This window comes from Pectinophora gossypiella, chromosome 15 (assembly GCF_024362695.1).
Source record: "Pectinophora gossypiella chromosome 15, ilPecGoss1.1, whole genome shotgun sequence".
Taxonomy (NCBI): Eukaryota; Metazoa; Arthropoda; class Insecta; order Lepidoptera; family Gelechiidae; genus Pectinophora; species Pectinophora gossypiella.
Genome location: NC_065418.1, coordinates 4,244,638 through 4,268,616, shown reverse-complemented (window position 1 = coordinate 4,268,616; position 23,979 = coordinate 4,244,638). Strand labels below are relative to the sequence as shown.

At 38.0% G+C, this 23,979-nt stretch overlaps 1 protein-coding gene across 1 annotated transcript in view; it reads left to right on the top strand.

The window, feature by feature from the left end:
- LOC126373095 (semaphorin-2A-like) overlaps positions 1–23,979 on the top strand; it is a 624,036-nt gene that overhangs the window by 261,051 nt on the left and 339,006 nt on the right. Inside the window, exon 3 of the mRNA XM_050019093.1 lies at positions 12,003–12,028. The gene's annotated coding sequence lies outside the window, so the exon portion shown is untranslated. The remainder of the gene's footprint in view (positions 1–12,002; positions 12,029–23,979) is intronic.

Below are 23,979 nucleotides of genomic sequence, written 5' to 3'. Positions count from 1 at the left end.
AGGTGTAGGTAAGGTACCTACTTAGGTACAGTTTCCGTATCTAATAATATTTTTATTAGACAATAATATTCCCCGCTTGCATCTTCTTAGCTTGCAGGGGAAATGCGAAAAGTAGGTACCTACTTACCCTTGCAATCAATACGTTGCCAAAATTCATTTTCAGAAAAGTTTCTACAACGCCATCTATTTTCACTTATTTTGGATTTGTAAAAGTTCCGCCGTTCTGTGGTAGATGGCGCCAGTAGTCCGCTTTGTTCAGTAGGGGACGCTAGCTAATTCAGTCGTTCTAGCCACCGTTCGCTAGATGGCGCTAAGTCAAAAATGGAATAATCGAGGGGTTTCAAAAGGGAGTTTATGAATGAAGTCAAATGTATGTAAAAGCGACGAAATAGTAAAATCTCAAGATATTATTTCTTTACCTCCCGAGTCCCGAAACATGGTAAAACTTTCATGACCGGCAGACAAAGACTCAAACTCATGCCCGTCATACACATAGGGTAGGCAGAACAACAAGTCACTTTGCAGTCATAGGCATTTGATAACACCAATGGGTTTACGTAAAATTTTATCTAACCTACGTGAAACCTTTACTCTCATAGGTTGGCTTGACTATTGGTATACGGCTCACCATCTATCACGTTGGTCTGACAGAAACAGAAAACTCAAATGAAGCGTGGGTATTCAGTTCACCTTGCGATGGATGTACCTCTGACTATCCTAATTGGGAAAAAGGTCGTGAGCGTGACATGTGACGGGAAATACATATGCGTGTTTTTTTTTTTATTATGGACAATAGAAAGTTATAATTAAACTTTTGTATGTTACAAAGTGATAAGTAACGACAATGAATACCCATAATTTCATCTCATGTATGTTTTGTTAGGTGACGCAAGCCCTCTCGCTGTCCCCGCGGCGGGAGGGTAATTCACAATGCAAAATTCAAAAATATCTTTATTCAGGAGGAGCTCGGTGGCGCAGGGGTAAACGCGCTCGGTCTGCGATTGTTAAAGTTAAGCAACTTTCGCAAAGGCCGGTCATAGGATGGGTGACCACAAAAAAAAGTTTTCATCTCGAGCTCCTCCGTGCTTCGGAAAGCACGTTAAGCCGTTGGTCCCGGCTGCATTAGCAGTCGTTAATAACCATCCATCCGCACTGGGCCCGCGTGATGCTTTAAGGCCCGATCTCCCTATCCATCCATAGGGAAGGCCCGTGCCCCAGTAGTGGGGACGTTAATGGGCTGATGATGATGATGATATCTTTATTCAGTATGGTAACACAGTTACACTTTGAATCGTCATTTTATACATAACTAACGTCTCAACCGACCAAAACTACTGCAGCTCCGCAAGAAAAACCTCGGCACAAGGCCCTAGACATTCTTTAAAAACAAACAAAATATTTGTAATCTGCGCTGGTAGGTATGCGATAGGCATTTCCCGTCGAAAGAACAACGTTTTGTTACGTTACGTCGACTTTTACCGACATGCCTGGTACGATAAGCTGCGCATTCCAAAACTTTTATTTGATTTCAACCATAAATGAAAATTATGATTACAAATTGGCGCAATAGTTAGCCGTGTGAAATTAATGTAGTAGAAAACATGATAATGAAAAGTAAAACTTAAAAACCTCGACCTCCAGGTTACGTGCCTACCTACTTACTGATGGCTATGTCTCCTTAAAAATGTATGATTAGATTATTTTTTTCTCCTTATTTTAATTCTAGTGTATGTATTTTGTCACAACGATAATTATTCCATGTTTTGATGTTACAAACCTAATAATAAAACAACAGAGTGCCCTTAATGATGTATGTACTTACTGTATTGGTACTACAAAATGGCACTTTTCCAAATTTAATGAAAATCAGTAAAGTTATACCTCTTTTTAAATCGGGCACAAAATCAGACCCCACCAATTATAGACCGGTTTCTATTCTACCAGTACTTAGTAAAATTTTCGAGAAAATTATTCTCGACCAACTGCTATGTCATTTTAATTTAAATAACTTACTTCACAGCCAGCAGTTTGGTTTTACTAAGGGTCGGTCTACAACAGACGCGAGTGTCACATTTGTTCGACACATTTTCGATGCTTGGGAGGAGTCGCAGAATGCCGTAGGAGTATTCTGTGACTTGTCTAAGGCGTTCGACTGCGTGGATCACGAGACCTTGCTTTTGAAATTGAGGCACTATGGACTAAATAATGGAGCTCTCAGTTTGTTAAATTCATATCTAGGTGATAGGATACAAAAGGTACAAATCAATAGTACAACTTCTTCGGGCTCTCATGTTCAAATGGGAGTTCCTCAAGGATCCATTTTGGGGCCGTTTCTTTTTTTAGTGTACATAAATGATTTACCTTATGTAGTACAGAACCAAGCTGACATTGTACTGTTCGCGGATGATACTTCTCTTATATTTAAAATCGATAGAAAGTTAGAGGAACTTGACGAAGCAAACAGCGCTGTGTCGCAGGTTCTGAGCTGGTTTACAGTAAATAACCTAGTTCTAAATGCTAAGAAAACGAAGTGTATTAAATTTGCTCTACCAAACGTAAAGAAAGTAAATAATAACATTAAAATTAACGACGAGAATTTAGATTTTGTTGAACACACCGTTTTCTTAGGAATTACTGTAGATTCAAAACTTCAATGGGGCCCACATATTGTATCACTAGCGGGCAAGCTAAGTTCAGCAGCATATGCCGTCAGAAGAATCCGACAACTCACAGATGTACCCACTGCTAGACTTGTCTACTTCAGCTACTTCCACAGCGTAATGTCTTACGGTATTTTATTGTGGGGTCGAGCCGCTGATGTAGAAACTATTTTCATCATTCAAAAAAGGGCAGTTCGCGCTATTTATAATCTGCGTTGTCGGGACTCTTTAAGGGAGCTGTTTAAAGAAATAAATATACTGACGGTCGCAAGTCAATATATTTATGAAAACATTATGTATGTGCGTAAGAATGTATCTCTCCTTCCGAGAAACTGTGAAAGGCATACTTACAATACAAGGAATAAAAATAAAATTGTTGTTCAAAATTCTAGATTAAGTAAATTAAATTCATCTTTTTTGGGGTTATGTATACGTTTTTACAATAAAATACCAGATAATATTTTAAATTTGTCAGAGAATAAATTTAAAGCTCACGTGAAGCTTACTTTATGTAAAAAAGCTTATTATAAGATTAATGATTACCTAAATGATAAACATGTCTGGTATTAAATGTGTTCCTCTAGTTATTAAATAACTTGTAATGTACCCTCATTGATTTAAAAGATGTGTTGCTGTTGCAGTTTCTTGTCATTTCTTCTCCTCAGCCATAACACCTTGCGAAATGACGTAAATTCAAAATGTTACATTGACCTTCAACAAGTTTATCCATGATAATTACGTTGAATAAATGATTCTGATTCTGATTCTGGTATTATTATGGTGTTTTGGTTGCTTTTTATTATTTAGTCGTCGTTTATTGTACTTTATCAGTATCCTATAGATTATCGGCCTTCACCAACACAGGTGCAGGCTGAAAACCAACGTCGAGATATTTCATCTCGGCATATGCTGAGCTTGTTACCTTTTGTGATGGAAAACTTTATTTTATAATTGTGTTATGTAAACCTGTGTATCACAATAAACATTTTTTTTAAATGAATATAAATAATTTTGAATACTTTTTTCACCTAATGGTTAACGGAAGAAATCGCTTAAAGCGATAATACCGCCATTTGCCGTGTACCTAGTTGAGTCACTTTTGTAACGGTTTGACTTTCATCACAATCACTAATTTAAGACTACGTTCTTGTCGATGTAGCATCCTCCATGCTACTTTTTAGGGAAAAATAGAGCAGTGGTTTCCCTCTTGCCTTCTGTCCTGTTTGATTTTATACTGGTGCAATTACATATTATTTGCATTTGAATGTGAAAGGACTCTCTGTACAGAAAGAGAGATATTATACAGAGTTCATTTCCACATAAGTAACATCAACATATAGCTTCACGTCTGTATTCCCGAAGGGGTAGGCTAGGCGTGTATGCTACGTTAGGTGACGATGTTAACGTGAGTCAAAAGCACGTCGAAGTTATAATTAGTGCATTATTACATTATGGTCCATAATGCACATAGAGTTAGGAAATTCCTGCACTTCATTAAACAAATAACATGGTTTGTTGTATTTTTGTTCCATAAAATTACAATTATGCAGATAGGGGTAATACTGGTGGCCTGTCGCCAGTTTGCTTCCGAGAACACGACTAAGGCTTGCGTGCGAATACAAATACAGGAGGTGGACGTTATTTTATTTTTTTCGAATAACGTAACTGGTACGTGGTGGTTGTAGTAAGCTGAGCTGTAGGCCATCTTCGGGGTACACAGGTCGCGAATAGTGGAACGGTCATCAGATGTAATGGTTAGCTGCGAATATAAAAATAAGCAGTCCCCGACCAAACAGCGACAGGATTAGCATAACGTAGTGGGTAGCTCACTCGGACGGGCTAACCTATAAAATGCTACTTGGGTTCTATTACGATCTTGTACCGTAGCGAGTAGGCGCCGCTACTTCAAAAGCGCACCCCTGATGCCGGGCAGTAGCGATAGGGCTCTAGCTAGAACATCATGCGGAACGGAAGGCGATTGACAACCACCGTTCTACACGCCCTATCTATGGAGTAATGGCGATTACTCCACCGACAACAGCGCAGCTCTTATATAAAGAGAGAGAGAATTGGTACGTCAGTGAAAGTCCAAGGCTAGCGACAGACTGCTTTATTAACCAGTAAAATCTATATATAAATGTATACATATAATACATATAATAGTATATGTATATAAAATAAAATCACGACTATATCACAATTGGGGTAGTAATAGGTACAGTCATGAGCAATATAATGTACCCACTTTAGGACTCTGTCGCACTAACATATTTGACATTTAGTGAGACTTACAGTTCAATTTGTCAAAAAAGTTAATGTGACATAGTACCAACGTGTATACATATTAATGCTCGTGACCGTACATACGAAAAGGTGCAATAGTCCAATCAGATTTAAGCAAAGTAATAAATTAACTGGTTGCACTTAAGCCCTCCTGGTTACATGCCATTTCTGTAATAGACCAAAAACACCTACAAAAATATATTTTTTTAAAATTATTACAGCTAATGGTTCATAATTTCACCACTGTTACAAACAATTCACTGGGCTCAGTAACTGCACTTTTTGCTCTTTGATTGTACATCTTGTGATGAATTGTTGGATGATGGAACATTTCATTGAGACAAACCCACAAGACTTAGCAAAATTGTCAAAAAAGCCAAGTACCCCATACCTCACCGACCTTTATGAGATAAATGGTGACGTGTGTCTAAAAATTTCGAATAGTTTTTAAATACCTACTAAATATTACGTACACAACATTTTTTTTTACATAAGTACCTACGTATTTTGATTTTTTTTGCTTAATATAAAACATAAAATGCGTTGTCATGCTTATTTTTCTAAGATAACCGTAAAAAATCAACAGAGGAATTGCGTCCTACCTAACATGATGGTAATCAGCTGGGCTGAGAGTTTAAGAAGGTCACATTAATACAATAGGCTAGTTTCTAAGTAGTCAAATCAGTTACTTTCTTACTAAACGCCCAAACACGAAATTACTATAGAATTTGTATTAAAGACTACCCTGTGACGTCAGAGAAAAACGTATTGAAATCTTCTTGATTAAAATTCATAAATGTCGACATAGGTTAGCAATTATTCTTTTTTAAGTGCTTAAATATATGTGACCGTTTTAGACCGTCGTCAGGGGGCGTTCATTATATTGATCTTTGCACTTTGTGTAGTAAGACGTGGTTACAAGTTGTTTTCTTCTTACTTTTGGCGTTGCTCACCATAACAAGGGCTTTAAAAAATCTTTATTTTAAATATTTTCAAAAATTTACTGAACTGAATCATTCCCATAGCAATACGCAACGCGTTGTTTTTAAACAAAAAGCCAGTATACGTTTTGCGGTCTTTCACAATTTGAGCTAGAAAACTAGACTCCAACTCCCGGTCTAGATATTGCTGGTTTGCGGACCGTGGTGGAACTTTATCGTGCCGCAGTGGAATTAAGCAATTACATGCGATTTCTGAAAACTTAATAGGAAAACAGAAATACGTAAAGTCTAATTTCCGGAGCTTCGGTTCAAGAGATAGCTCGCGGATCGAGTTTGGGCATTGTTTTCTATAAATAATACCTAACAATAATTTTCAAAGCTAAGGTACGTAAATAAATAGTAAGGTAGCTGGAAATTACTTGGCTAATATATAAACAATTGTTAATTATTTATTATAGACTAGCGAATTGACATCACTTGGCTTGGTTTCGGTTCCCTACATAAAAGTCATCTTTGAAACCTCATGTAAATTAGCCCGAACATACAGAGAACACACTTCCTTTTGCACTAGTTATATAGAGTGGAAGATGTAATTGTGCCTGGGTGCATTATCATCGTCATTTATATCCAAAAACAAAGATTAAAGATACATATGTCTGTTATCCATGAAATTAGAAGGTTATATACGAAGGAAAATCCGGAAAATCCTTGACAACATAACATAAACAGCTTATACACGTCCTACTGCTGTGCACAGGCTTCCCCTCAGTCACCCGGAGGAGGTATGGAGCATACTCCATACCACATTGCTCCACTGCGGGTTTGTGGAGGTGTTTTTACGGCTGATAGCCGGAACCAACTGCTTAAAGTGCCTTCCGAAGCACGGAATATGAGGTACTTAAGCATAGGTTGTTAATGTTAATTTCTCTGTGGCTTGGATGAAGCGATCCGCTCAAAGCCTAGCCATATTGAATTTGGTACACAACAGCCGGTTAACCATAACCGTTGCGCTAACTTCTTAGCAGAAGCAACAATAGGCGCAATGTAAATGGGACGTCAGATAGGAATGCAAACGGAATCGGACGGCAAACCCACAACGTCCGGGACCATGACACGAATGCAATAACTGACTGGGCCTCATGAACATACGTACCTTGATGTTGAACCCTTTGTTCACAAAGACCTAGTGAACTAACGAGTATGTTTGTTTGTACGACCCTAGTCAGGTGCAAACTAATGAGAATCGACTGTGACAGTGATAACAATATACTTCTTCATTTTATCACCGGGATTCGAACCCGGAAGCCCAACGCTCAACCACTGGACCACAGAGGCCGTTAATAAATGATTTGATTTGATGTTATCGTAATTTTCTTAAGTTCTCCTGACGTTCCTGAAGTGTACAACTAACTCCCTCATTCTGTACTCCGCATTACACTGTGGTGTTCGTTTGATTCCGTTTGCATTCCAAAGCCGGACTCGACAATTAGATCCAGCCATAGTTTCTCCAGGCACTTCCAGTTATTAGCTATTCCAGTTTCAATTCGCCGCAGAGCATTGTGTTTGGTCTCTTGTGCTTGTACGTTGTTTCGATGCAATCTGTACGTAAGGTGTTTTTGAAGTTTAGATTGCTTGCCTATATATAGTACGCAAGAACGCTGGTACATACACCTAGTAGTACTATTATAAAATAATGTGAAGTGTGTGTGGCAATAGTAACCCTGGCACCAGGGTTGATGAGGTTGGTACTCCACCTCACAACCCACACGATAGAAGAAGAGTGTGTGTGTGATATAACTGTTTGTGTGTGTATTGTGAAGTTCATCTTTTAACAGATATACCTCTTTTCGTTTTACCATTAAATTGGTATCTCCAACATTCCAAGGATGTAAATTTTATTATTGAAAATTAAGTGAACTACTGGGTAATGTATTCAATTACTGTCACATATAAACTAAAACTGTAACTCTTACTAAATGTTCAAAATTTCCTTGCAAAGTAAATATAAAAAACAATGGTCGTGGGTAATTTATTTTTTACGAAATGGCAACGCAGATTGGGATAGTCGTTAGCTTATGTTTATGTTGTGAAGGGTAATGACTTTGACAACGTAGTGTCAGAGGCCTCAAACAATATATAGGGTGCTAGTGACACCGTAACGAATACTGAAGGTGTTGAATCAGACTATGATTCTGAGTTGATATAAAAAATGGAATTTCCCGTCGGAATATTTATGAATGAAGTGTGTGTTTCTAAATTATTTTCAGTTGCATACTCAGAAACATGGTCTGAATCACCCTTCAAAGTTTTCGTTACGATGTCACTAACCAGGGTGTTACTGTTATATAAACAAAGCAACCATGCACGTACCAAGATTATTTTATAAATACGAATCGACCAAACACCATCATGTATTATTTGATTTATTGAATGCAAGCATAATAAGTGTACAGCCGGGCAATATCGGTTGATGAATCGTATCGCACACCGGGGCATACACTGTTTGACAAATGGAAATATAAATGGCGTGTCAAACGTAACCATTCTCGTGTCAGATGGCTATCAGAAAATTGCTCACTTTTTGTGGCGACGAGTCTACGACGTGCCCTCTGTCGCGGCTGATATGAAACTTGCCACAAACAATACGGCTGAATTATTTCGTCTTTCATTTTTAGTACCTATCTGTTTGTGAAGGTAATTCAAATTCAAATTCAAGTTCAAAATATTTATTTCGGAAACTAGTCCATATTTAATTAGTAACAAAAAGCTTAACCTAGTATTAGTAACAGATTTGAAAGACGACAACATAAAAACAATCTACATATATGAGGCCGGCCCGAATCACCGATAATTATTTTGAGTCGGGTTTTTTGGTTGTTTTGACGGCTGTAACGGGTTGTGGTGGATGTAAATAAGCTGTTGTGGAAGTTGCTGTACGTAAATTTTTTTATTACTTATATGTTTTTTAGTTGGGTATAATTTGACTCGTTTGACGATTCATTAAAAAGGTTTTAAAAGTACTTACCTAAAAGTAAAGAAGTGAAGCTTTTTATAGTAATTACAATACCTACCTTAGCAAAGAAATATTGATTAAGTAGACAAATTAAATTAAATTCCAACGAAGAACATTATATTGTAAAATGCGTTGCAGACTAACGCAACGTAAAATATTTTGCCGTTAAGACACAATTTTGTTAGTATTACCAATTTAAGTTACACTTAACAAGATTCGTTTCAAAATTAGCATAAAATTGCCGTTGGAACGAAACAAAACCTAAATCGTATATTATGCTAAGTGTTTCTGCAATTAATTGCTTGAAATAACGTTATAACAGTTACTACTACGTTATCAGCAAAACGGCATATTACGGGTGAAACGTTTGTAAGCATGTAGCCCGATAAATAACGGACACTAAGCTGATTAGCATAAAACCGAGTCGACATTTGCAGAATTGCCCTAAAATCTGTTAACAAATGGAAGCTTTGCATAATTGAATGAGCAAATGCAAACTCCAGCATATGGAGTGCGAGGTGCGTTCCAAAATGTTACAAAAATTTTAAATGTAACTTTTTTAGCGTTTAGTGGCAATGGCCAGTAGCATAAATGGTAGTATGTTAATCGGATAGTTTCCTAGGTCAGAAATAAATCATGAAATTCTGATCACTAAATAAAAACAGATCTAAACGTGACAAAATACGTTTTCTATTTTTCCATGTATCCTATTTATAAATTTTAATAAATAAAAATGTAATAATAAATGCGACTTTTGTCACGTTTTTCTACGACACAAGTTGCGACAAATTCCAAAGTAATTTCGCGTTTTGACGTTTAGTAAAAAATAACTGGTTTGACTATTTGAAAACTACCATATTGAATGTGTCTAGTCCATTTTTGTGTAATTTTATGTGTACAGATTTTTTAATAGTTCTAATGAATGCGGTAATATTATTATTAGTACCTACGCAACGAGCGAAGAGTTTTACTACATCTAGGTACTGGAAAATACTCTTTACCCGTGTCATACATAAGTATCAAAATAAAGGTTGTTATAAAGTTAGTGATTATTTAGAAGATATGAATGCATGGGATTAACTGTCTGAGAACTGATATTAGGCAGCTAAATTACTCAATCTAGTCTAGGGCCCTGTGCCGTTTTACTTGCAGCTTCTTTTCCCCGGCTATACAGGTTGTGAGAAGCTGCAGTAGTTTTAGGCGGATGAGACGTACGTTATGTAAAATTGACGATTCAAAGTGTAACTATGTTACCTACTGAATAAAGATATTTTTGAATTTTGAATTTGAAGGATACTTTAATAAATCTGTTATTCCCACATTCCGTCCAGTCAGGAGTCAAACCAATCACTAAACCAAGAGACTGCCGTTTCAACATTAGCTAGGAACAATACACTAGATCTAACTACGAAGTCTGGTAGGAATGCAAACGGAATCAGCCGCTGTTGTGGCAGCGAAGTACAATCTATACTGGAATCAATACTGGAATGCAATATCTGAACCAGTAAGTCCATTGAAGGAAAAATTGAAGGGAAGAGAGGAAGGGGTAGACCTAGGATAACATTTATGAAACAAATAAAAGAGAAGGTGCAGGTCGTGTCGTATCGGGAGGTGAAGGTTTTGGCGGGAAGAAGAGAGGAATGGCGGTTACTCCACCGACAAGAGCGCAGCTCTTAAATAGAGAGGGAGAAGTCCATTACTACATACGAGTGTTGAACAAGTGGATCGGACCACAAAATTTCAATTCATTTACCAACGAAATTTATTTCCAGCCCAAACAATTCTTCTATCATGTGAGTTGTGAGGTGGATTATATTATTATAGGTTTTTAGCAAGTTCTTTCACTCTAAGGTTGCCTGGAAGAATTAGCTATTTAGCAACAGGGCCGCCGATTGTGCTTCTCTTGTCACATTTTTAATCTTCTTCTTATCGTGTGGATTGTGAGGTGGAAAACCAGCCTCATCAAACCTGCTGTCAGGATTATGATTGAGCCGCCAAAGGCCCCTTACATGACTCATGTAACGACTACATACTTACATACTTACTGATGTAAGTATTTAGTAGTTACATGAGTCATGTCAGGAAGACCATTTTGTAATTATTTTTAATGTTGCGTTTATATTATGTGCAATTAAGCGTTTTTGTTTTGTATTGTGGATTACCAACTTCATAAACCGCGGTATCAAGTTTATTATTGGCCAAAAGCCTACATGGCTCATATAACGATTACTCACTTATATATCAGTAAATAGTACCCGGAACCAAAGGCCTAACGTGCCTTCCGAAGCACGGATCTTCTTACTAACTAAACCATGTTAACATAAACTGTGTTTATGTATCTTTGTTAGTGGAAATTGCTTTTATATAAACAAATTAATAACTCATTGGTGCAAGTCGAAGTCCGAAGTAGCATGTTAGTAACATTTAGAACACAGAAACAATAATTCATTCAAAAATAATAAAAATATGAATAAAAAATAAATTAATAAATAGTATTTCATAAGTAATTCTTTTTTTTTTGTTTTTCTTTTTTATGTAGTTCTGTGCAATAAAGTATATTTGATTTGATTTGATTTAATTCTAAAAGGAATTACTATTAGTGTATAAATACGTAGAGCGAAGAGAGGATCAAGACTAATAGGATAACGAAAGCAGTATATACGTAGAGTTCACTCTTTTATTGTTGGTGATAGGGCTGGCACAGGAAGACATAGAAGAACGTACATTGACAAAATTGGAGATGTTCTTAGAAAAGTTTCAGTACGATCTACTCTGAACCGGCGTGCGTGTATGAACCGATTGATAAATATTATGGAGGAATCAAGAGAAATGGACCTAGATCAAAGCAAATAAAATTCCATAGTGTATGTGTGTAGATATAAAGGGATACAATTTATTAAGGTACAGTTAATAAGAGAAGTATTCAGTGTGTATTCTGTAACACAAAAATATAATATTGAACTTAGGTTAGGTTACCTATATTCTGTAGAAAAGGTACAAGGAGGGATTCTTGGAAATTTTCTTGGGTTAGGAAATAAGATAGAGCGAGTTGTGCCGCGGGGGATCAGTATTGAGTAATATTAATAAATTTCTGTTTTGTTACAGATGTCGACTGAATTTCTGGGACAACGGTATGTAATGATCTTTAGTATATATATGTATATATATTTTTTAAGTTTTAAATAGAGAAATGTAGTAGGGTTGCTGTGAAGGCTACAAAAATTCTACAGAAATAAAGTGCTAAATAATAATTTTATGTTGTCCTCGAAAACAGTAAAACAATTACATTTTGTTCAAATTGGATATAAAAATGTGTTAATATCCTTAATTTATATAGTTTATTATGTATATAGTTTAGTATTTATATAATTTGATTGTTTTCATTTACCGTAAATATTTGTGTTCGCATGTAATTCGCAAGCATATACAGGATGTTAGGACGTGGTAACGAAAAATTTGAAGTATGATTCCGACCATGATTCTGATTTGATATCAGGTGGAATTTTCCGTCGCAAAAGCATGGGACTGAAAATGGACATGGGAAAAAAAATACTAAAATTGTCACTAACTTTCCGAAAGGAAATACCACTTGATATCAACCCAGAACCATGGTCTGAATCATCCGCCTCAGTATTCGTTACGATTTCACTAACATATTGTAATGTACCAAATTATTCTTTTTATAATGCTGTTTGTAGAAGTACCTAAATAAATAAAATAAAAGACAATAACGATTAATAGATAATTGATACCATGTAGTTTCCAGGTTAATAATGGCTATGGGCTCGACCCCTATTACTAGGACTTAAACATAGCATGTGAAGAGTGTATTTTACACCTCTGCCTACCCCTTCGGGGATACAGGCGTGATGCTATGTTATGTTGTAAAATCATCATCTCCCTAGCATTTTCCCTTTTCACAGGGTTCGCTTACCCACCCTGAAGATTTGACAGGTCCGGTTGTTCACAGAAGCGACTGCCTGTCTGACCTTCCAACCCGCTAAGGGAAAACCCGCCCAATATAGGATAGGTCACATACCTCCCAAAAATGCATTTCTCGGGAATGTGGGTTTCCTCACAATGTTTTCTTTTACCGCTGAGCACGTGATAAAATGTTATAAAATAAATAGGTAAGTTATAGTTATTTCAATTAAAAATAATAACCTCACATTCAAGGAACCGTCTTATTGTCTATACAATTTGCTTTGTGCATACATGCCACGTATTTAACGTGCACCAGCTTTAATTATAAGGAATACTATATGTAGCGAAATTAGACTAATTTTCTATCACTTGTTCTTGAAAGCCTTTGAGTCCTTAGTTATTAAGGCGCAGTTTAAGCTCAAAGGAAAGCGTCGGCACCTTGTGTGGTTTACTACAGCTTGTCGCTTCTGTAATTTACTATTGTAAACACGTCACAATGTTTTGAGTACTATAAATAAATAAACACCCTATTTTTGTTTTTTCTTTCGAATATTTTTCTTCTCAGACGACGCCCTGAGCCGAGGTTCGCGCTCAACTGGGCAACTGGGCCTGTTGTTTTAAACGTTGTACCGGGTGAGAGCCTTCAGCGCTCCCCATTTGTCCGGCCAAGTAGTTAATGCCAACTGCGCCCCCCCCGAAAGCCTCCCAATACCGACCACGCCGGAGTGGTTGACGATTTCCCTCATTCAGCGCTTATCGCTATCGACCCACTAGAGGCGATTAATTCTTTCACATATTCTCACAGACGACGATCTGAGCCAAGATTCGCGCGCAACTGCAACAACTTTTGACAATAAGTCACGTCAAAAAAAAAGTAACTGCCTCAGGTTTTTTTAACGTGATTTATACACGAACGAACGTGAACGTGATTTTTTTTGTACATTTGCGCAAATGGAATTGACTATTTGGCCGGTCAGCCGGCTCTCACACAGTACAAAATTTAAGAGAACAGGCCTGAGGGTGCCCTGTTGGCCGTGAACCTCGACCTATGGCGTCGTCTGAGAAGATTATATTTGACAGAATTAATGGATTATACTTAGTAGGGCGACAGCGATAAGGCTGAATGGGCGAAATCTTCGCCCACGCCGGCGGGCCGGTTCAGGGTTCCTGAAGAATTTGTTGTTGCGAGCTGTTTGGTCTCCTCTGCTCAGCTGCTGCTCTCTAAAGTTAGGCAAAATACACTCTTGTCTCATCTATTTTAAGGGCATCCCCAATTTCATCAATGTACGACCTATGAGGTCTTCTTCTGCCAGCTCTACCAACAGCCTTCGCCTTATATACCGCTTTCGTAATTCCATTATTCTTGATGCGCCCCACGCATTTTAACTTAACATTTCCTTCTAAATCTTAGTCAGTACATCACAATTTACACCACAAGTTTTTTCTTGTTACACATTCTATTGCAATTTAATGTTTCGAACATTTCGTTCAGTATCTCCAACGAAACATTCTATTCCCAACTTTCATCTTAACCCTAAAATATTATTATGAGCGAACCGAAGCAACTTCTATACGAACGACATGCGAATCAATGGTGTGGAAAGCGTTATCGATTTTAAACTACCCTCGTGTTGCAGTTTGTTAAACTTAGATTGTTATTGGCCTTTGAAGATCACGCTCCGTTTGAAACGAGTTTATATGCAGTTTTATCAATAAGGCTACTGATGTGGCGAGATTGGTACTTATATCTTTCCGAGTGGATGAATTGGAAGGTTCCCCTGTTTTAATTTGGATGAGATTCGTAGATTTATTTGAATTTACTATTAGGGTGTTTATTAAGGGAGTTGCAGCACAACGAATACCAATACTCAAGGAAACGAGGTCGCTCCGCGTAGTCTTTGCTTTTGGAAGGAGTTAGGTTGGCTAGTGGCATATTGGTCTATGAGTCTAAATGCGGAAAAAGAGCACGTTGCTATGCCTTAGGTTGTTTATAAAACCAGCAATGAGTCTGGCAAATTAGTCAAAAATATGTTTCGCCTTCGTTAATATTGTACACTATTGTTTTCAATAGTCCTCTTCTTCAATCTTCTTCTTGTTCTTCTATCGCTTAGCTCATAAGGTGGATGAATAACCTCAGCAACCCTGGTGTCAGGGTTATTATTGAGTTGCCGAATCAAAAGTTCATTATCCCGTTTTGCACAGGGTCCGCTTACCTAACCTGAAGATTTGACAGGTCCGGTTTTTTACAGAAACGACTGCCTGTCTGACCTTCCAACCCGCGAAGGAAAAACCAGCCCAATACAGGTTAGGTAATACACCTCCAAAAATACATTTCTCGGGAATGTGGGTTTCCCGATGTTTTCCTTCACCGCTGAGCACGTCATAATCATTTGTGATCCAAACATGAATTCGAAAACAAATTCGACAATCATTGGTTTAGGCCTGTGCTGGATTCGAACCTGCGACCTCAAAGTGAGAGGCAAGCGTTCTACCAACTGGGCTACTGCCAAATCAATAGTTATTACACAGATATGAATAGAAGAGTATTTATAACAAATCTTATGAGTTGTAGCTTATCGATATTCCATGGCCGTCTAAAGCACTAAACGTCAATAACTCTCAAAGTTCGTGGCATGTATCAACAATGCGTGCGCGACGGCAGAACATTTAATTACCATTCTGATGGTGATTGCAGCCTGCAACTGACGTTCCAGTTTATTATTTTGCCAATTGCAAACTGTATTAAATTCTTTGAAGTGCGCGACGCGTAGCTGTATTTTCGGTAGACGTGGAATTGAGTCGATGTAGTTTATGAGTTTGTTAATGTTGATTGTATTTTAATGAAGGCACATCCAGACAAGTAGTTAATGCCTTTTGCGGCAAGTCTACAAGTCACGTCAAAAAGAAATATGGGGTGTTATAAACACACTGCACCTCTGGTACACTTGCTTCTCAAACGGGAAGCCCCGGTTCTAACCCCGATACAGGACTTGCACCAATGAGTTATTAATTTATGTTAAGAGCAGTTTCTACTAAAACAGTTGGCTTGACCGTTATAGACGACGATACGGCTCACCACTTCACCGACACGTTTGTCCAACAGAAAGCTCGGTGAGGGTACTTTTATCTTCAGTTTTTTTTTTTTTGACGTGACTTATTGTAGATTTGCCGCAGATGGCATTAACTACTTGGCCGGACAAATGGGGAGCGCTGAAGGCTCTCACCCGGTACAACGTTTAAGACAACAGGCCTGAGGGTGCCCAGTTGGGCGCGAACCTCGGCTCAGGGCGTCGTCTGAGAGGAAAAATATTTGAAAGAATTAATCGACCCTAGTGGGTTGATAGCGATAAGCGCTGAATGAGGGAAATCGTCGACCACGCCGGCGGGGTCGGTATCGGGGTTTATCTTCAGTGGATGTACCTCTAACTACCCTAATTGGAATATAATCATGAGTTTATAATATTATGTTATGTTAATTCTGGCCCAGTCTACTAATAAAACGTCAATTAAACCTCAAACAAAGTGAAAAGTTAAATAATTACCCGCTGTTTCTCAAGACCTTTCGCAAATTTCGAATCATCAAGTTATTTCTTCGTGAGCTAAAATAGTTTCTATGCAAAAACGACTTTGTTAAACAAACAGGGCACGAAATAGTAAAATTTCGTGGAGCGCTCTGGAATCTTCTCGAACTTACGTCAGCGAGCTTCCAACCGTTTCCACTTAGTGAAAATATTTAGATCAAGTCATCTTGAAAGTTGGTAAGACTCGACGTCTACCGTTGCACCTTATGGTTCGTCCACACCCGAGTTAGTTTTTGTTTATTTGTATTCTGTAAATTTTATTATAAAATGTTGCTGTCTGTTAAACATAACTTTAATACATACATAAACTCACGCCTATTTCCCACCGGGGCAAACAGAAACTATGGAATTCCATGCATCGATCCTGACACACTTCTCTTGTTTCTTCCACATTCATCCATCGCTTCATACACGCACGTCGGTTCAGAGTAGATCGTACTAACCCTTTTTAAGGACATCTCCAATTTGGTCAATGTAAGTCCTTCTAGGTCTTCCTCTGCCAGCACTACTATCAACTTTCGTTTAATATACCGCTTTGCAATTCTATTATCCTGCATCCGCTCTACGAGCGCAACTAACATTCCTTTCTCAGTCACAACACAACTTTATTACCTAATATTTGGCAGAATTTGATCGCCAACATTTGGAAATCGGAATTTACCTACGCAACATCAGAACTTAACAGTACTTTTATAGGAAATCGATCATTAGGTCAGAATGTCATGACAACGAGGAGTTTCTAACAGTAAATAAATATTTCTTACATAATCTATTACATAGTCGATAATTTAAAAAAAAAACTCGCAAAGTATGAGTTCTTGAATCGAAAAGACCCGTAACCCGTTGCCTTTCGATAGCAGGACCAGTCTCCCTGGTCACGGTAAAACCAGAAAAGTATTTGCTTTAATACCCGTAAACCGACGTATTGTCTGCGATCATGTATAATAATAGCGAGGTGTCATAAAAATGCGGGCAGCGCAGGACTGATTGTCGTGGAGATCCTTGGGGGAGGGCTATGCCCAGCAGTGGGCGTCGTACGGCTGATGATGATCTGTTCATACAAATTGTGGTGTTATAAGAATACAGAATTAAGTATTAAAGAATCAACATGGACCCGGTAAGGGCACTGCTACTGGTTATGGATTAAATATGGACCAAACTCCTTGACATCATGACGATACCCTACATCGCCACAAAGCAACAATACCCATAGAAGAATAATAGACACGAATAATGATTAAGACGCCATGTCGAGGCAGTTGAACACAGTTGTAGCGGCACCAGATGGCCTATAAAAGTCGAAATGTTAGAACTTCAGCTATAGAAGAGCAACGAAAGTCCTCTGCACCCTAATGTCCCCATCCAAGTGTCGCGAGAATAAAAGAAATGACAGCTAAGGTTTTGGTCTCACTTCAGACTCAAAGCGATCATTGAGTTGTCATACAACCTGTGCGAATTAACTAAGTATCTCCCGCAGTTAACGTCATAGACATTTAAATGTGTGGGTGTACACACACCCACAAAAAAATAAGTTTTTCTAAGTTTTCTTCTTTCCGATCCTTGTGGAATAAATATAACACTATGATTTTGCAGTTAAGCGCTGCGTAAAGGGTTAAATTGTAAAAAATAACCAAAAACAGTAATGTTTGCTTACTTGAACAGTATGAGGAACTGTCAAGAACATTTAACAGTAGCGACACCTCATCATCATCCCGTTTTTACGGGGTCCGCCTACCTAACCTGAAGATTTGACAGGTCCGGTTTTTTACAGAAGCGACTGCCTGTCTGTTCTTCCAACTCGCGAAGGGAAAACCAGCCCAATATAGGTTAGGGTCACATTCCTCGGACATGCATTTCTCGGGTATGTGGGTTACCTGACGGGAGAAATATATCTAGTATCTACCTACTCAGCCTGTATCCCCACTGCTGGGTATAAGCCTTCTCTCTTTCACGCCATCCTTTCCGGTCCTGTGCAAGTCTCATCCATTGCTGTCCGGCATACCTTACAATGTCATCCAACTACCGGGGCTGGTGGTCTGCCTCGATATCGCATACCATCCCTTGGCCACCATACACTAACAGCCTTAGTCCATCTGTTGTCTTCCCGTCTTGCTAAGTGTCGTACAAGTTTCGGTCGGTAAGTCGGTCTGTCTCTACTCTAAAATGTCTAGTAGATGTAGCTCAGGTTAACGCGCCATGTAAAAGATAAACAGCATGAAACTTTTTTTCTACTTGCGATTTGGCGATCGCCACATTTGATAGTCAATCGCTTAATCGCCGGCGGTCGGATGACCTCACCCTAAGAATCGGACAGCTGACGCCAACTTCGCTACTTTTGTAATTGAACCATAATTATTTTAAACACTTCATTGCGTGTCAACTCACAAAATTACACTTTCAACTTTTTTTTCCGTGTTTTTTTCGACAGCCGTAATAATGCCCGCGGAAAGTTTGTGAACGTGTCAAGTTGAACGTAAACGTACGCGTAATTATAACGTTTTGAGCACGAACGCAAAATGTTATCTGGTTCCATGGAACTCTTGATAACTGATCAAATTTTATTTTATCACGCTATCATTTTATTTGTTAACATATTTGTACGAAGTCGTACTATACTGATGATTCATTGTCACGATAATATCAGTCGATAATTCTGACCTTACGCATATTGTTATTGTTTTATACAACCCGGAACTCATATACAGGGTGTTAGTAACGAACACTGAGGAGACAATTCAGGCTATGATTCTGAGTTCATATCAAGTGTAAATTTTTGTCGCAAAATTCACGATTGCTTTTTTTTATTTATGTTCTATTCTATCTATAATTTTGCCATGGAAAATTCCACTTGCTGCATCATACCTCTCAATATTCTTTACGATGTCACATACATACCATACAAGTACGTATATGTAGCCATACAAATAGACATGGGTGTTAGTGATATCGTAACGATATATCGTAACTGAGGGGGATGATTCAGATATATACGGTTTGTAACAAAAAATACCGACTTACTGATCATGCCTATACACGTCGCACTGCTGGGCACAGGCTTCCCCTTAATCAACGGGAAGGGGTATGGAGCATACTCCACCACGCTGCTCCACTGTAGTGCTTGCTTGTTTTTTTTACTCACAAAATAAAAAAACAAGCAAGCGTTTACAAGTTAAATTTGCAAAAAAATACTTTTCATTTCTTATTCCGTCTTCAAAGCCAGGAACTCTAAATTAAACCGTCAATAATCTTAATTCGCAACATTGAGGCGTTGTAAATGGATATTCTATCTTTGAGTTTGACGAGACGGCTGTATTAATTAATACCGTCCATTAGCATCGCTCGCTTCTCCCGAGAGCTCTATCGCTCGCTGTAATGCAATTAGTTGTGTTAAGGTTTATTCATGTTACAAGTGAAGGGAACGGAACGAACACTATACGATCACGACACGAAATATCCTCTGTATAAACTTTAAAGGCCTACGCCTACAGGGGGGTTAAAATGGCCACATCGAAGCAATTCATCTAAGAAAGCAATATTGCTATTAGACATTTGTTTTTAATGCGCACTTGCTATTAAATGCGCGAATATCAAATTTCAATATTGCTTTCTTAGATGAATTGCTCAATGTAGACATTTCACTATCAGAAATCTGTGAGAATATTCCACGCACATTAATCGTTCACCAAATTCGAATACTACGGCGTGCCTACGCCGTAGCAGCGTAGCTTCTTACTCCTCCGTAGAATACAAAAAATATGTGCAGATATTTTAAAATGTACTATTCATATAACTATATTAAGTATAGATACTAAATTTATTACAAAAATAAGGTTATTGGCTGGGCATATTCGATTTTACAATATTAACTTCTAAATACAAAAAAACTAAATCAGTAGTACCTATTACAAAAAACTTACCTATTACAAATATTTTTTGAGGTTTTTTGTACTTTTACATAATTTTATTAACCTTTCGAACGCTATTTAAAAGTAAAGCCTAGTCAAATTGCAAATGTTTCTATTTCTACACTCGCTAACTTATTATTTGAAACGGAGAGTCGCCTTGTACCTCTTTCCCGTGACTTCGATTTCATATTGGCAGTTTTGCAGAAAAACCTTCGTCATTTCGGTTTGTCGAGGTAGTAACCGTAATCTTCTCTTAGTAAATAGCCTACAGGGTCGCCGATTCTGTACACCGCTTCTTGACAAATAATGCCCCTGGGTATAAAGAAAGGTGATAAAAATTAGAAGCTCAAATGTAGGCAGCAGCACTGTCGAGTGTTCCTAATATAACGCTGCTATGCATCGTTCTTTATACAAGGTATTTAATATTTACTCATAATTTGGTCGGGTTGCCTGTAAGAGAGTGTCCTCTCAGACGACGCCCTGAGCCAAGGTTTGCGACTAACTGGGCACCCTCAGGCCGGTTGTCTTAAGCATTTTACCGGTTGAGAGCCTTCAGCGCTTGCCATTTGTCCAGCCAAGTAGTTAATGCCATCTGCGGCAAATCTACAATAAGTTACGTCAAAAAAAAGGCGTTTACTAAACAGTAACTGATTTGACTACTTGGAAACTAGCCTACTGTATTAATGTGACCTTCGCCCAGCTGATTACCATCATGTTAGATAGGACAATTCCTCTGTCGGATTTCTACAGCTACCTCAGGAAAATAAGCAAGACAACGCATTTTATGTTTTATAACTATTCGCTACTAAGTTAGCGTGGAAGCAAAAAATCAAAATAGGTTGGTATTTATGTACAATAAGTCACGTCAAAAAAAAGTAAGAGAGTGTAGAAATAGGAACATTTGCCCTTTGGCTAGGCTGTTTCGGAAGAAACGGCATAAGGCGTCAAAGAATCTTATACAACCATCGACTCTGCGCCGTCTCGTGGCATAAAACTAGACACCCACTATACCGCCTCGTTCCTCGACACCGCTCTCAACCTAAATAATATAATTCGCCCCTAATCAGATTACTTCTCGGGTATTCATAAGAAAATGCATTGTGACAAAATATCTTTAAAGAAAATCACAGAATGAACGGCGCAGGTTTTCGAAGCTGGAATTCCTGAGAGCGCTTTCCAAGTAAAAGATTCCAGGCATAGCATTTAGGTAATGTTACGTACTTAGCTAATTTATTACGTTTAATCTTGTACCTAATAGGGCTAGGCAGACCCATGCAGATGATGATGAGGCAGATTCAGTGAAAACCACGTAAGCACCTTTTTGAAAAATTCCATTCTAATGTGTTTTTTCTTTCAACGAAACCTCCTTTTTTTAATTTAATTCATTCCGGGTAAAAATTGATACCACAATTTTTTATCCGAATTAGAATTATCTTGTTAATTTTAACAAAAAAACACATCCGAATGTTATTTTTAAGGTTCCGATATTAAAACAAAAAAAAAAGGATTCCTTATATAGGTTCAGTTTGTTGTCCGACCGTCAGCCTGTTTTCACTATATGCCAAAACAAACACTTCAATTGTTTAAAGATAAACAATTATAAATTGTGCATCTATTTTTAAAAGAATAACATTTCCGCTAGTTTAAAAAAAGAATGGGCTCCAGATGTTTCATTGAATTCTCGTATTATTCTTTTCTTTATTCCATGTCGCTCAATTCTAAGATAAAAACTTTTAAAATCCACCTTTCCTTTAACCATTACCCATTTTAATCCCTCAGTTTCTCCCTCCTTACTGCAATTAACCCTGGACAGTGCTTTCAGAATGTTCCAGAAATATAAACTTTTACACCGCTATTCCCAAAGAGGGCCTGTAAAATCCGTCATACAATTCTGGGTAAATGACATTAGGGTACACGGCTCAATGATCCGAGGCGGCCCTGTAACACGAACGGGGTCTGCATGGGTTCTGTTAAAGCGCGCAGCGCGATAAATACCACTGGCTTCCACCAATAAACGCAGAGAATGCTGCTTACGTAGGTAAACGTCTTACGAGAAATGATCGCGCGCGGTAACTTAAACGTGTAGATCCCGCTGCTCCTGTAGCATAGGTTAAGTATCGCGCATGACACGACTAATATCGCGGGTTTCGACCGACTGACGTAATAGGACGTCTGCACAGACAGAAATTGGGTTGTATCCTAGGTCAGTAAATTATAGAAATCTGATTACTAAATAAAGACAGATCTTAAACTAATAAAAAAATATTTTCTATTTAACTTCTATATGAATTTTAATCAAGAAAAAAGTTATAATGAATCTAACATTTTATCACTTTTTTCTATGAAGTCACAGTGTGCTTTTTCATACAAATTCTATAGTTATTTTGTGTTTTGACGTTTAGTGAAAAGTAACTGATTTGACTAGTTGGAAACCAGCCTATAACTTCGTCTATTGGCCTGCAGCATTTGTCGCGTTCGATAGCGTAACCCGTACAGCGAAGACAGAGTTTGTGTTCAGGCAAATTATTAGAATCCCCCCTTTTCTTTCGTCCATCTCGCTCCACGGACTCTCAATAGATTCATTAAGAGTCTAACGAGATCTCCTAGAGGGAATCACGATGCTTTGTTTCTCTAAATGCGATTTATTTTGTTTGTTACAATTATTGCCGCGCGCAGCGAACCTAACAGTGTAAAGCTCTGCGATGAAATTGTCTAGCTTAAAAGGAAATTTCATTTAGTATTTTAGAAATAATGTTATACAATATATATAAAAAAAATGCTTTCTTTTGTTCGGTTTAAGGGAAGATCTGTGCCCAACAGTGAGACGTATATCTTTATTTGGTACAAAAATTTCAGGCTTAAATCGCCTAATTTTCTGAAAATGTATGTTGATCCCATGCTGCTGAGGACACGTTAACCGTTGGTCCCAGCCATTACCTAGACGTAAAGCAGCAGGAGCAGTATTCTTCATATCCTATCTGGTTGAATGGTGGAGGCTAGTGGTCTCACATGTGGTATACGAGTGCTGCTGGGGGCACAGGCCTCCCCTTGGAAGAGACGTGGAGCCTACTCCACCAGGCAGCTTCAATGCGGGTTGGTGAAGAAAGATGTTATACTAACCATAAAAGAACCTTCTCATCTCCCTAGTTATCTTGTTATCCCGTTTTCACAGGGTCAGGTTACCCAACCTGAATATTTGACAGGTCCGGTCTTTTATAGAAGTCACTGCCTGTCTGACTGTTATTGAAATTGCAATGCATAATTTTCATCACACCAAATTTCGTTCCGGGCGGGCGGGCGATTTAGAATTCACCCTTCGTAATTTACTTTACCGACAGCTCTTTGAAGATAATTAGTCAGTTAAAATAATTTTAATTTGCGACCCGCCATAGGTTACCTGCAAAATGATTGGTATATTATCCAAGAGGGGTACTTATATTGAATCCGAAGAGTGTGGTAATAAAATTATTGTTACTTAAATTTGTTACGCAGTTATGATGTAGTGAGTATTTGTTTTGCTAAAATGTGTTTTGATGTAGTGAGTACTTGTTTTGCTAAAAAGTAAAATTTATTTAATAACTTCACGGTTATATTCCTTGGGGTAGTCAGAGGTATAGCCATCGCATGATCAACTAAGTAAGTAGGTTAACCTACCCAAGTTGTACGGAGCTT